This window comes from Acipenser ruthenus, chromosome 29 (genome assembly GCF_902713425.1).
Source record: "Acipenser ruthenus chromosome 29, fAciRut3.2 maternal haplotype, whole genome shotgun sequence".
In the NCBI taxonomy this organism is placed as follows: domain Eukaryota; kingdom Metazoa; phylum Chordata; class Actinopteri; order Acipenseriformes; family Acipenseridae; genus Acipenser; species Acipenser ruthenus.
The window spans coordinates 13,767,848-13,782,439 of NC_081217.1; positions in this window are offsets into that span (position 1 = coordinate 13,767,848).

Below are 14,592 nucleotides of genomic sequence, written 5' to 3' on the forward strand. Positions count from 1 at the left end.
TAGAGATAAAAACTTTTTTTTTTCAATGAAAACAAAAACGCTGGTAATAACGATAATAACAATAATAATCAGTAAATAGTAATTATCAAGTAAAAATCAAACAACATCAAAACGTGTGCCAGTATTGACTTGCTCTGTGCCATTTATTGAAATGTTCAATACAACAGAACCCGGGGTTGCCTTCGCAATCACTGCACATTTTTCTTGTGTCTTTTCTTTTGTTTTCATTTTCGTAGCAGACCCTGCACCTTTTTTACCGTGTCTGCTTCTCTTGTGTCGGAGGGATAGTCAAAAATGCTTGTACACAGCTACTTTGCTCAGGCATTGTGATTGGTCTGGCTGCCACATTGCCTGTACCCAGTGTTGTGTTTTGATAGTATTTCATCACAGTACTGCCATTTCAAACCAAACAGCTTCCCGTTTGCATCTGGCTTACCTGTAAAGTAGCTGCATGCTCTTCTGTTTGTACAGTTTGTACTGTTCTTTGCTCCACATCCTCTTCATCATAATCTCTGAGTGATAAGTTAGCATCACTGTTGCTGGTATAGAAATCCTCCGATCCCGTTGCGCATAGAAAGACCAATTATGTTGCCATGTTTAGCTTTCACTAAAAACTATATAAATTATAGACAGCATTCAGAACTGGGCAGACACATGGCAAATGACATTTAATAGAGAAAAGAGTAAAGTATTGCACACAGGCAATAAAAATGTGCATTATAAATATCATATGGGAGATACTGAAATTGAAGAAGGGATCTATGAAAAAGACCTAGGAGTTTTTAGGACTAGGGAGTGGTTAACATGTAGAAAACAGAAAGTACTGATTAGAGGAGAAACCTCAGAATGGAGCGAGTTAACCAGTGGTGTACCACAGGGATCAGTATTAGGTCCTCTGCTATTCCTAATCTACATTAATGATTTAGTTTCTGGTATAGTAAGCAAACTTGTTAAATTTGCAGACGACACAAAAATAGGAGGAGTGGCAAACACTGTTGCAGCAGCAAAGGTTATTCAAAATGATCTAGACAGCATTCAGAACTGGGCAGACACATGGCAAATGACATTTAATAGAGAAAAGTGTCAGGTACTGCACACAGGCACTAAAAATGTGCATTATAAATATCATATGGGAGATACTGAAATTGAAGAAGGGAACTATGAAAAAGACCTAGGAGTTTATGTTGACTCAGAAGTGTTTTCATTTAGACAATGTGGGGAAGCTATAAAAAGGCCAACAAGATGCTTGGATATATTGTGAGAAGTGTTGAATTTAAATCCAGGGAAGTAATGTTAAAACTGTACAATGCATTAGTAAGAGCTCACCTAGAATATTGTGTTCAGTTCTGGTCACCTCGTTACAAAAAGGATATTGCTGCTCTAGAAAGAGTGCAAAGAAGAGCAACCAGAATTATCCCGGGTTTAAAAGGCATGTCTTATGCAGTCAGGCTAAAAGAATTGAATCTATTCAGTCTTGAACAAGAAGACTACGCGGCAATCTGATTCAAGCATTCAAAATCCTAAAAGGTATAGACAATATTGACCCAGGGGACTTTTTTGACCTGAAAAAAGAAACAAGGACCAGGGGTCACACATGGAGTTTAGATAAAGGGGCATTCAGAACAGAAAATAGGAGGCACTTTTTTTACACAGAGAATTGTGAGGGTATGGAACCAACTCCCCAGTAATGCTGTTGAAGCTGACACCCTGGGATCCTTCAAGAAGCTGCTTGATGAGATTCTGGGATCAATAAGCTACTAACAACCAAACGAGCAAGATGGGCTGAATGGCCTCCTCTCGTTTGTAAACTTTCTTATGTTCTTTCTTATGTTCTTATAACTAAACAAGTAAAACTAATAATAAAAAATAAAAAAAAATTTAAAACACTATATATATATATATATATATATATATATATATATATATATATATATATATATATATATTTGTAAAAGCTGAATGGCTTCCTGCAATATATCACAGCCTTCTAAACGCCCACAGCTAGACTGGAATCGCTACATGACACGCAATTGGATACAAATGTCACCTGACCTTTCCCCAACTTTCATTGCACATTCCACAGTACTAGCACTGCCATAGAGAATGAAACCTGAAACGCTAGACTGAGAAACCGATCATTGAATAGAATGGGAAACTTGACGTACGCAGGTACGGCATGGTACTGTAAGTGGGTTTTCATTTGACGTACGTGCGTACGTCATGGTGTTGAAGTGGTTAAATTCAGTTTATCAGGAACATAATCAAAATATAACAGTCTTGTGGTAGCCATTCAGTGCTTTAAACTAAACGTGACCTCTCTCTGTTTTTCTCTTACAAAAATCCTGTTCAGGCAAGTTCTGAACCACCTGCTTCTCTGTTGAGGTCATCCATCATTAATAGAAGACTCTTTTGTAAGCATCTTCTCAGACGTATGACATACCATGGTCCTATGCTATGGCCCCCCTCATTTGTTCCAATTTCTTATATGTAATAGATCACTCATTATATAAACATTGGATTCCAAACCCCCAAACATCACTTTCCGCCTGGTACTGCAAACAAGCAAGGGTTACCAAAATTAATGACCTTCTCTTTAGCAAGCCTGCTGTATGCTTGACACAGATTGGTACCATTCTGCTTTGACTGAAGTTTTTACTTTAAGTTAATTTCTGCACTATATTCTCTTAGTTCCAAACTTAACAGTTCTTCTGTTAAAATAAAACATTTAGACTTCTATTCTGTTTGAATTATTCTAGAATACCTGTGTTTAGACTATTTTCAGATCTAGCTTACTTCTCTGAATAAGAAACTTGATGCTCGCATCGGCCTTTCTGCTCAAGGTTATAATAGACTAAACAGAAATGTAGAATGCTCTAGCATAACTATAGGTTAATATAGGTTAATAGCATATTGTAACTTTTTGCATGAACAGTGTGTATTTCAGCTGGCTTTATATTCTTTAAAACACGGTACAGTTATTACAACATTTTAACACACATACAGGTTCATAAATGTTCAATTTGTATCCCAAAGATCAGCCTGCCTCCAGTAGCTGTGACAGTCTTGGGTCAGTTTCTGCTCTCAGTGAGTCTGTCAAAGCCACCACAGGTGTGTCTTTAAAAGCCTGATACCTGCAAAAACTTAAATCTTGTTAGCAGAGCTTCCATCTCTACATTCCCATTCCCATCATCATTGGGCAAAAACATTTTAACTGAATCTGGGTCCATCAAAGAACTGCACACCCTTGCAACCAAGGTCTTCCATTAAAAAGGATCTAATGACTTATAGCACAAGGGGCGTGCCAGAACCGTCTGTGACACCACGAGTCCATTGTGCAGGTTTCCCTACTTCCGAGCTCACAGCACAATGCTGCAACAGTGATTTGAAATTCCAGCACTATCGAATGGATAGTACCCTTTCACAAGGGCCTCAGCCACTGTATCTACCTCATGTTGTAAGATTATCCATTGAAACCAGTACAAAACAACTGCCAAGGTCCAAGGTGGGGAAGGGGCCCAGAATGTCACTGGCTACCCTTTCCATTGGTTCTCCAGCTGGAAACTGCTGAGGGCAGTCTTTGTATCTCCAACAGAAATGTTCAACATTCTGACAACTGTGGCACCAGAAGTTGGTTTTCTGAGTGCCCGCAACTGTGGCCACAGAAGAAATTAGTTTTCTGAGCACCCGACAGTAGTATGCAGACACCCTCTCCCTGATTCGCCACAACTGGGGAAGGACCGCCCCAATTCACCAATCACTGGACAAAGTGCCTGTGGCAGAGTGTCCCGCCCCTTTGTTTATTATTTAATTATTTTATGATTTATGTTTATATTACGGCGAAGCGCCGCTTATTTTGTTATTGTTTTTGCATTTTAAAAACCTCGTGAGGATGCGTGACTGATCAGCTACTGATTATTTAACTAGCTGACAGTCACGCATCCTTACTAAACTCGTGCAGACTATGGCCGAGGGGTAATAATTAATTAACAGCTAGTTAACCCCTCGGCCAGAATATAAAAGTCTCCAGCTGTCTGCGCAAGGAGGAGAGTGTATTAGGAGTGAGAGCGGAGAGAGCGAGGAGAGAGAAAACAAAACTTAAAAATAACTGCTAAGCGTGCTGGTTTACACCAGCACGATACTTATTTGTTTGGCCAACGCGCCTTTTTGTTTGTCGTTTGTTTAAATCTTTTGTTTTGGTTTATTATTTAATAAAATGCTGAGCGCCATTGCGTTCAGCTTCACCATCACCATTCCATCCATTGTTTGGTTTCCGTTTACTTCCTGGTCCGTGACGTCACCAGTCACATGCCACTCAACAGCTGCTCGGTCATAGTTCCACTCAGGGCATCAAAGTCCTAAAGATCAAAGTTCAGCTGGCAGTCGCATGTCAGAATGGGAAAATGCAATATGGAGCGTTTTAAAACACTTTTTTTTATCTCAAGTTTATTAAAAAGTGCACTGGATATTAAAGTTGTATGATAAAGAATGGTATGTTTACTATATGTATAGTTAATTCAGGGATGTTTACTGTGTAGTTTTGGAATTAAAGAACTTTAACCCAATGTCTCCCCACGAAACAGTCTTTAATTTTATGACCCCAAAAGAAATATTGAAGGGAATCCTCGGGTACGTTGCAACAGCTGTAGTGTGTGATCTCTGCCTGGGAAAAAGCAACAAGCCGATGTACCAAGTGCGTGAAATAGCAGCCTACACAATGGTTAAAAAATATTCCCTAGAAAAAAAAAAAAAAAAAAAAACATTAGATATCAGTGCAGAAAACAATAAAAAAAAAAACATAAGCAATCAGTGCAGAAAATGTATAATACTTGTTCATAATCTTATTGTAAAATTTATCGTAATTTATCTCGTATGTGATCATGCCGCAATCGAAATAGATGAAAAGTATTTCAACCCAAAATTAGAACAGCGTGCTGACTTTACTGCAGGTGCACTGCTGTCATGGAGTCGGTGCTGTGTCACTCCCACTGCTCTCCAGGAGTCCCACATTCTTCTTAGCAGATTCTTGGAAGAGTAACTGGATTTATTATTATTATTATTAATTTATTTCTTAGCAGACACCCTTATCCAGGGTGACTTACAATTGTTACAAGATATCACATTATTTTTACATACAATTACCCATTTATACAGTTAGGTTACTGGAGCAATCTAGGTAAAGTACCTTGCTCAAGAGTACAGAAGCAGTGACCCCCTAGGATTGAACCCACGACCCTCCGGTCAAGAGTCCAGAGCCCTAACCACTACTCCACACTGCTACTCTATGCTTACATTTACTGCACCCCCCTCCCCTTTCCCCTCCAATCTTTATCTAACCGTATTCACAGAATGTTCCCGAATGAGATATATCAGTCTAGCCTTGCGTTAGTATTTATTTATTTATTTATTTATGTTCTTGTTAATTATACCTTTCACCTGCTGTCTCAATAGGCACTGAGTGAATCCTAAATGAATCCTAGCACATGTAAAGAGTAATTAGCTACAAGCCATTTCCATTGCTTTTCTTTTTCCTCCTCTTACTGTTTCATGCTGTTTACAATCATTCAGAGTGGTTCTGGGTTGTGTTGCTACAGCATAGAGCAATCATTTAAAAAAGAAAATCTAAATCTGTCCTTGCTTTTCAATATAAACGGGAGAGCTTTCTAAAGCTAGCATGCAACCTGCTTTAAGATTGTCTGGAGAATCCTAACTGCCTTGCACTGAACAGCCTTCCTCGTGCCATTCATAGCATGTGACAGTGTCACATGCAGCCCCGATCTGCAGCCCCGCCTGCTCTCTCTGTAGATACAACAGGTGGGCCTGGCTGAGCTGACACATGGCATGTGACAGAGTGCCCTATCGATCTGCTGACACTGAGCATTCCATAGTTACACACACTCTGCCCACTGCATTGTTATACACAGACTCTACCCACTCCATTGTTACACACAGACTCTGCCCACTCCATTGTTACACGCAGACTCTACCCACTCCATTGTTACACACAGACTCTCCCCACTCCATTGTTACACACAGACTCTGCCCACTCCATTGTTACACACAGACTCTGCCCACTCCATTGTTACACACAAAATCTACCCACTCCTTCAGGGGTGGAGAGGAGATCTGGAGGGGTTTGAATCGTCTCGGTATGGGACTCCTTCAGGAGTGGAGAGGAGATCTGGAGGCGTTTGATTCGTCTCGGTATGGGACTCCTTCAGGGGTGGAGAGGAGATCTGGAGGGGTTTGAATCGTCTCGGTATGGGACTCCTTCAGGGGTGGAGAGGAGATCTGGAGGGGTTTGAATCGTCTCGGTATGGGACTCCTTCAGGGGTGGAGAGGAGTTCTGGAGGGGTTTGAATCGTCTCGGTATGGGACTCCTTCAGGGGTGGAGAGGAGATCTGGAGGGGTTTGATTCGTCTCGGTATGGGACTCCTTCAGGGGTGGAGAGGAGATCTGGAGGCGTTTGAATGGTCTCAAGGTGTCTCATAACTACACTTCAATTTATACTGAAAACGTATTGTTTAAAATAAGATGGTGGCCCTGAACTATTTCCTTTTATTTGTTCTTAAGAAACTGTCATAAACCGATTTCTATCAATCAGGCCATCATGCTTCTCTCCCAGCCATCATCTTACAATATATATATATATATATATATATATATATATATATACCATAGATTAAATATAGGGCAGTATATATATATATATATATATATATATATATATATATATATATATATATATATATTCATATTCATATTCTCTTGCCAAAGCCTGATATAATACATGTCTTTGAACCTACAGTACTCTAGTTTTAGGCAGGTGTGAAAAAATGCTGTAAAGTAAGAATGCTTTCAAAAATAGACATGTTAATAGTTTATATTTATCAATTAACAAAATGCAAAGTGAATGAACAGAAGAAAAATCTAAATCAAATCCATATTTGGTGTGACCACCCTTTGCCTTCAAAACAGCATCAATTCTTCTAGGTACACTTGCACACAGTTTTTGAAGGAACTCGGCAGGTAGGTTGGCCCAAACATCTTGGAGATCTAACCACAGTTCTTCTGTGGATTTAGGCAGCCTCAGTTGCTTCTCTCTCTTCATGTAATCCCAGACAGACTCGATGATGTTGAGATCAGGGCTCTGTGGGGGCCATACCATCACTTCCAGGACTCCTTGTTCTTCTTTACGCTGAAGATAGTTCTTAATGACTTTCGCTGTATGTTTGGGGTCATTGTCATGCTGCAGAATAAATTTGGGGCCAATCAGATGCCTCCCTGATGGTATTGCATGATGGATAAGTATCTGCCTTTACTTCTCAACATTGAGGAGACCATTAATTCTGACCAAATCCCCAACTCCATTTGCAGAAATGCAGCCCCAAACTTGCAAGGAACCTCCACCATGCTTCACTGTTGCCTGCAGACACTCATTCGTGTACCGCTCTCCAGCCCTTCAGCGAACAAACTGCCTTCTGCTACAGCCAAATATTTCAAATTTTGACTCATCAGTCCAGAGCACCTGCTGCCATTTTTCTGCACCCCAGTTCCTGTGTTTTCATGCATAGTTGAGTCGTTTGGCCTTGTTTCCACGTCGGAGGTATGGCTTTTTGGCCGCAAGTCTTCCATGAAGGCCACTTCTGACCAGATTTCTCCGGACAGTTGTACCAGGGTCCCACTGTTTTCTGCCAATTCTGAGCTGATGGCACTGCTGGACATCTTCCGATTGCGAAGGGAAGTAAGCATGATGTGTCTTTCATCTGCTGCAGTAAGTTTCCTTGGCCGACCACTGCGTCTACGGTCCTAACGTTGCCCGTTTCTTTGTGCTTCTTCAGGAGCTTGGACAGCACATCTGCAAACCCCTGTCTGCCTTGAAATTTCTGCCTGGGAGGGACCTTGCTGATGCAGTATAAATACCTTGTGTCTTGTTGCTGTGCTCAGTCTTGCCATGGTGTATGACTTTTGACAGTAAACTGTCTTCAGCAACCTCACCTTGTTAGCTGAGTTTGGCTGTTCCTCACCCAGTTTTATTCCTCCTACACAGCTGTTTCTGTTTCAGTTAATGATTGTGTTTCAACCTACATATTGAATTGATGATCATTAGCACCTGTTTGGTATAATTGTTTAATCATACATCTGACTATATGCCTACAAAATCCCTGACTATGTGCAAGTGTACCTAGAAGAATTGATGCTGTTTTGAAGGCAAAGGGTGGTCACACCAAATATGGATTTGATTTAGATTTTTCTTCTGTTCACTCACTTTGCATTTAGTTAATTGATAAATATAATCTATTAACATGTCTATTTTTGAAAGCATTCTTACTTTACAGCATTTTTTCACACCTGCCTAAAACTTTTGCACAGTACTGTATCTTTCGTACACTCATTTCCACTGGACATTTTTACTTTCTATATAGTTCACTGAGCCCATAATTCAAACTCCCACTTACCCCTAATTATTCTCCACTCAGAGCTATAAAACCCTCTCACTCCAGTGGCTGGTGCACTTGGTTTACATGACCATTGCCTTTCTCTACAATGTTCAAGACAAATCATTTCTTCAAAAATATTTGCTATATCAAACTTAAAGTAATGTTAACAAGCTAACGAACAATTCCATCAATCTTACCTGTGCTGCACTTCCATTGGCTGCATGGGTCTCAAACTGCAGTTTCGAAAGAACCACGTGTTATAGTGCACATGGATTGTCATTGTGAAACACCTGGTACTGCTTCAGGCTAAAGGAAGCTCTCAGTTTCTACGCTTTATTCTTAGATATGTGTTACACTTTCTGGGTCATTTCACCTCAGTAGTGTCTTGTGGGTCATGTTACTGACTGAAAGCATGCTAGTCAATAGAGGAAGCAGCTGGTTGGTTAATGACAGGAAAGAAGCCTTAGTGAGGGTGGGGACAATTTCACCCTCCAAGTGACAAAGCAAGTGCAACACTATCTGAAAGCATGGTTTGCAAACAGAGATGTCTTAAACCAAGTGTAGTGTCAAATATCATGTTTCACAATAAAAATGTGTTTACTATAACGTGTTTCTTTGAAAACGTTGGGACCTACATAACGAATGGAGGTACACAGCAGGTACAAAGAACCGCCTTCATGTTGAACACTCCACTCCAGGGGCACAGTACTTCAGCTGGAAGAACTTGAGTTTTACTCTGAAATAGCTATAGTTTCTAGAAACTAAAATAATACTAATAATTATGTCAATGTTTTGTGGGCTGTGACTATTGGAGTGTGGCCTTCTGCACCTGCTGTGGTTAATGATCAAAGTAACCCATCCCTCCTCCACTTCCTCTAGTATAATCAACCCCAATAACACTTTACACACAGATACAGCACAACTACACCGTAGAATAAAACCCAATAACACTTTACACAGTGATACAGCACAGCTACACCGTAGAATAAAACCCAATAACACTTTACACAGTGATACAGCACAGCTACACCGTAGAATAAAACCCAATAACACTTTACACACTGATACAGCACAGCTACACCGTAGAATAAAACCCAATAACACTTTACAGTGATACAGCACAACTACACTGTAGAATAAAACCCAATAACACTTTACACAGTGATACAGCACAACTACACCATAGAATAAAACCCAATAACACTTTACACAGTGATACAGCACAACTACACTGTAGAATAAAACCCAATAACACTTTACACAGTGATACAGCACAGCTACACCGTAGAATAAAACCCAATAACACTTTACACAGTGATACAGCACAACTACACTGTAGAATAAAATACCTGGCCCCCATTACCATGAAACACTCCATAGTGCTGAATTTAGCAATGCTGAAAGACACTTCAGAAATTAAATGACAATCTATTTTATATATTTTAAAACCTGGTATTTGGTACTCACTGCATGTAGGCAGAAGAAATCGGTTTGCAAACCATGCTTTCAGTCTTTTCTATCAGAACATTATATACAGTGGTTCTCAAAAGTATTCACGCCCCTTGGACTTTTCCACATTTTATGGAATCAAAATGGATTTAATTAGGAGTTTTTGCCACTGATCAACACAAAAAAGTCCATAATGTCAAAGTGAAAAATAAAATCTACAAGTTGTTCTAAATTAATTACAAATACAAAACAGAAAATAATTGATTGCATAAGTATTCACCCCCTTGAGTCAATATTTGGTAGAGGCACCTTTGGCAGCAATTACAGCCATGAGTCTATTTGGATAAGTCTCTACCAGCTTTGCACATCTGGACACTGCAATTTTTGCCCATTCTTCTTTGCAAAATTGCTCAAGCTCTGTCAAGTTGGATGGGGACCTTTGGTGAACAGCAATTCTCAACTCTTTCCACATATTCTCAATTGGATTGAGGTCCGGGCTTTGACTGGGCCACTCCAGGACATTGACCTTTTTGTTTTTAAGCCACTCACTCCAGTGTGGCTTTGGCTGTATGTTTGGGGTCATTGTCCTGCTGGAAGATGAATCTTCTCCCAAGTCCCAGGTCTCTTGCAGACTTCAGTAGGTTTTCCTCCAGGATTTCTATGTACTTTGCTGCATCCATTTTGCCCTCTATCTTCATGAGCTTTCCAGGCCCTGACGCAGAGAAGCATCCTCATAGCATGATGCTGCCACCACCATGCTTCATGGTAGGGATGGTGTTCTCAGGATGATGTGCGGTGTTAGGCTTGTGCCAAACATAGCGCTTAGCGTTCAGGCCAAAAAGCTCTATTTTGGTCTCCTCAGACCATAGAATATTCTTCCACTTGGTCTCAGAGTCTCCCACATGCCTTCTGGCAAACTCTAGCCGAGATTTGATTTGAGTTTTTTTCAACAATGTCTTTCTTTTTGCCACTCTCCCATAAAGGCCAGTTTTGTGAAGCACCCGGGCTATTGTTGCTATATGCACAGTGTCTCCCAGCTCAGCCGTGGAACACTGTAACTCCTTTAGAGTTGCCATAGGCCTCTGTCTTGGCTTCCCTGACTAGTGCCCTTCTCGCCCGGATACTCAGTTTTTGAGGACGGCCTGTTCTAGACAGATTCACAGTTGTGCCATATACTCTCCATTTCTTAATAATGGACTTTACTGTGCTCCGGGGGATATTCAATGCCTTGGAAATGTTCTTATATCCTACCCGATTGGTGTTTTTGAAGAACATGATGTAGTTTTTGTTAGGAAATGTACTAACCAACTGTGGGACCTCCCAGAGACAGGTGTATTTAACCTGAAATCATGTGAAACACCTTCATTGCACACAGGTGGACTCCATTCAACTAATTATGTGACTTCTGAAGACAATTGGTTGCACCAGAGCTTATTTAGGTGTGTCATAGCAAAGGGGGTGAATACTTATGCAATCAATTATTTTCTGTTTTATATTTGTAATTAATTTTTGTAGATTTTATTTTTCACTTTGATATTATGGACTTTTTGTGTTGATCAGTGGCAAAAACTCCTAATTAAATCCATTTTGATTCCATGTTGTAACACAATAAAATGTGGAAAAGTCCAAGGGAAATGAATACTTTTGAGCGCCACAGTATATCTTTCATGACAGTTAGATAGAAGGAAGATGAAAATGATTATGGTGACCCAGGAGAGAGTCCAACGAAGAGCAACCAGAGTAACACCAGGAGTGCAACGAAGACCAGAGTAACACCAGGAGTGCAATGAAGCACAACCAGAGTAACACTAGGAGTGCAACGAAGAGCAACCAGAGTAACACCAGGAGTGCAACGAAGAGCAACCAGAGTAACACCAGGAGTGCAACGAAGAGCAACCAGAGTAACACCAGGAGTGCAACGAAGACCAGAGTAACACCAGGAGTGCAATGAAGCACAACCAGAGTAACACCAGGAGTGCAACGAAGACCAGAGTAACACCAGGAGTGCAACGAAGCACAACCAGAGTAACACCAGGAGTGCAACGAAGCACAACCAGAGTAACACCAGGAGTGCAACGAAGACCAGAGTAACACCAGGACTGCAACGAAGCGCAACCAGAGTAACACCAGGAGTGCAATGAAGCACAACCAGAGTAACATCAGGAGTGCAATGAAGCGCAACCAAAGTAACACCAGGAGTGCAACGAAGAGCAACCAGAGTAACACCAGGAGTGCAACAAAGACCAGAGTAACATCAGGAGTGCAACGAAGACCAGAGTAACACCAGGAGTGCAACGAAGACCAGAGTAACACCAGGAGTGCAAAGAAGAGCAACCAGAGCAACACCAGGAGTGCAAAGAGCAACCAGAGTAACACCAGGAGTGCAACAAAGAGCAACCAGAGTAACACCAGGAGTGAAACGAAGAGCAACCAGAGTAACACCAGGAGTGCAACGAAGAGCAACCAGAGTAACACCAGGAGTGCAACAAAGACCAGAGTAACACCAGGACTGCAACGAAGCGCAACCAGAGTAACACCAGGAGTGCAACGAAGAGTAACCAGAGTAACACCAGGAGTGCAACAGACCAGAGTAACACCAGGACTGCAACGAAGCGCAACCAGAGTAACACCAGGAGTGCAATGAAGCACAACCAGAGTAACACCAGGAGTGCAAAGAGCAACCAGAGTAACACCAGGAGTGCAACGAAGACCAGAGTAACACCAGGAGTGCAATGAAGCACAACCAGAGTAACACCAGGAGTGCAACGAAGAGCAACCAGAGTAACACCAGGAGTGCAATGAAGACCAGAGTAACACCAGGAGTGCAACGAAGACCAGAGTAACACCAGGAGTGCAAAGAAGAGCAACCAGAGCAACACCAGGAGTGCAAAGAGCAACCAGAGTAACACCAGGAGTGCAACGAAGAGCAACCAGAGTAACACCAGGAGTGCAACGAAGAGCAACCAGAGTAACACCAGGAGTGCAATGACGCGCAACCAGAGTAACACCAGGAGTGCAACGAAGCACAACCAGAGTAACACCAGGAGTGCAACAAAGTCCAGAGTAACACCAGGAGTGCAACGCAGACCAGAGTAACACCAGGAGTGCAATGAAGCACAACACCAGGTCTTAAAGGGATGAGCTATGAAGAGACGTTGAAGGACCTGAATCTTTTTGGCCTAGAAAAAAGAATTGTGGTGTCTGAACAGGGACTTGATTTAAGACTTTAAAATCTTAAAATGAGTTGACAAAGTTAACTCCAATCAATAAGCACTGAAACCAGGACCAAAGGTGACAGTCGGAAAATAAGTAGAGTAGGAGACTTTTTCAGAGTGATGAGGGATGGAATGGGTTACCATGTTGTTGATGCTGAATCATTGGGATCCTTACGACCCAACTTGACAAAGTTTTGAGATCAATCAGATACTAGGAAATGGAGGATCTTAGATGAGCTGAATGGCCTCCTCTCATTTGTAACTTTGTGTTCTTCAAAAAAAAAAAACTGAAAACTAACACATGGTGGGCAATATTTTGGTTGTGTGGGCAGTTATCAGTCTTCTGCTCCTAACATATTTCACCAAAAAAGTTGGGTCGAATCAGTTCAGTGTAGACCAAGCTTGAGACGATACTGTGGAACATAGATCAGCTTACATGCGGAGGTGTCTGCCAATAGCTTGTGGGTCAGCCACATTGGCAAAGTAGATCAGTGCTCAATGGTTTTGTTATCGTTGCAAAGTTTTATAGGGAGAAAGTAGGCTTGGGTTTCACATAAAACAATGGTAACCTATAGACAGTGAAAGCTGATGCTTCCACAGTAGTATACATCATACAGAACACAATTTCATAACCCTCATCTCAAGTGTGTAGTTTTTGTTATTTGTTTGTTTGTTTTTTGTCCCATAAACATGTTATATTGCCTAATGTGTATTAACACTGTGAAGATACTAAACCCTTAGTTCTAAGAAACTTTAATTATTTTTTTTTTTATTAGGTTGAGAAGTGATTTAGTAGATGAACTTGGAGCTATTATAAAGTTGTCTAAAAATGCTTTTGGTTTGTATGAAATTTGCATACACTACAAGTTCCTATCACCTTTAGTGGACAGATCTGAGTGCACTGTATACACTCCAAGGGCGTTGTAGCTGGACGTTTTTATTGTGACATCATTTTCACCTGATTCAAAGACATTTCAAATGGCTGTTTCAAATCAATACCAGGCTCCAATATAACTTAACAGTATAGGTAATCTTAATGTGATTTATTTACCATTTGATACAACCAAACACATTTCAGTGTTGCAGCTGGACAGTCATCTATGCAATTGAAACAATATGCTGCTTGACTAAGAACTGAAGACCGGGTTGTAAAAATGGTTTCTAAAATGATTTTTGTTCTTTGCTTGTTTGATTTTCCAAATGTGCAGTAGATCTGAATATAGTTAGTCCACTGGACTGAAACTAAGCTTCAGAAAAAAAGTGATTTCAAGCCAGGACACTTCTATAGCATTGTCTATGAAACAGCTGCATGTTCAAATTCAAATGTAAAATACAAGCAAAGAACCAAAAGATCTTTAACAGAAGAATGGGAGGCTGCCGATGCTGCTGCTGAAGGTAATTCAAGGGAGGAATGGGTTGAACTCTTTAAATGGTTTGTTCTCACATACCAAAACCTCCTGTCATTTAAAAAGCATTGGAGTTTGTGTTTC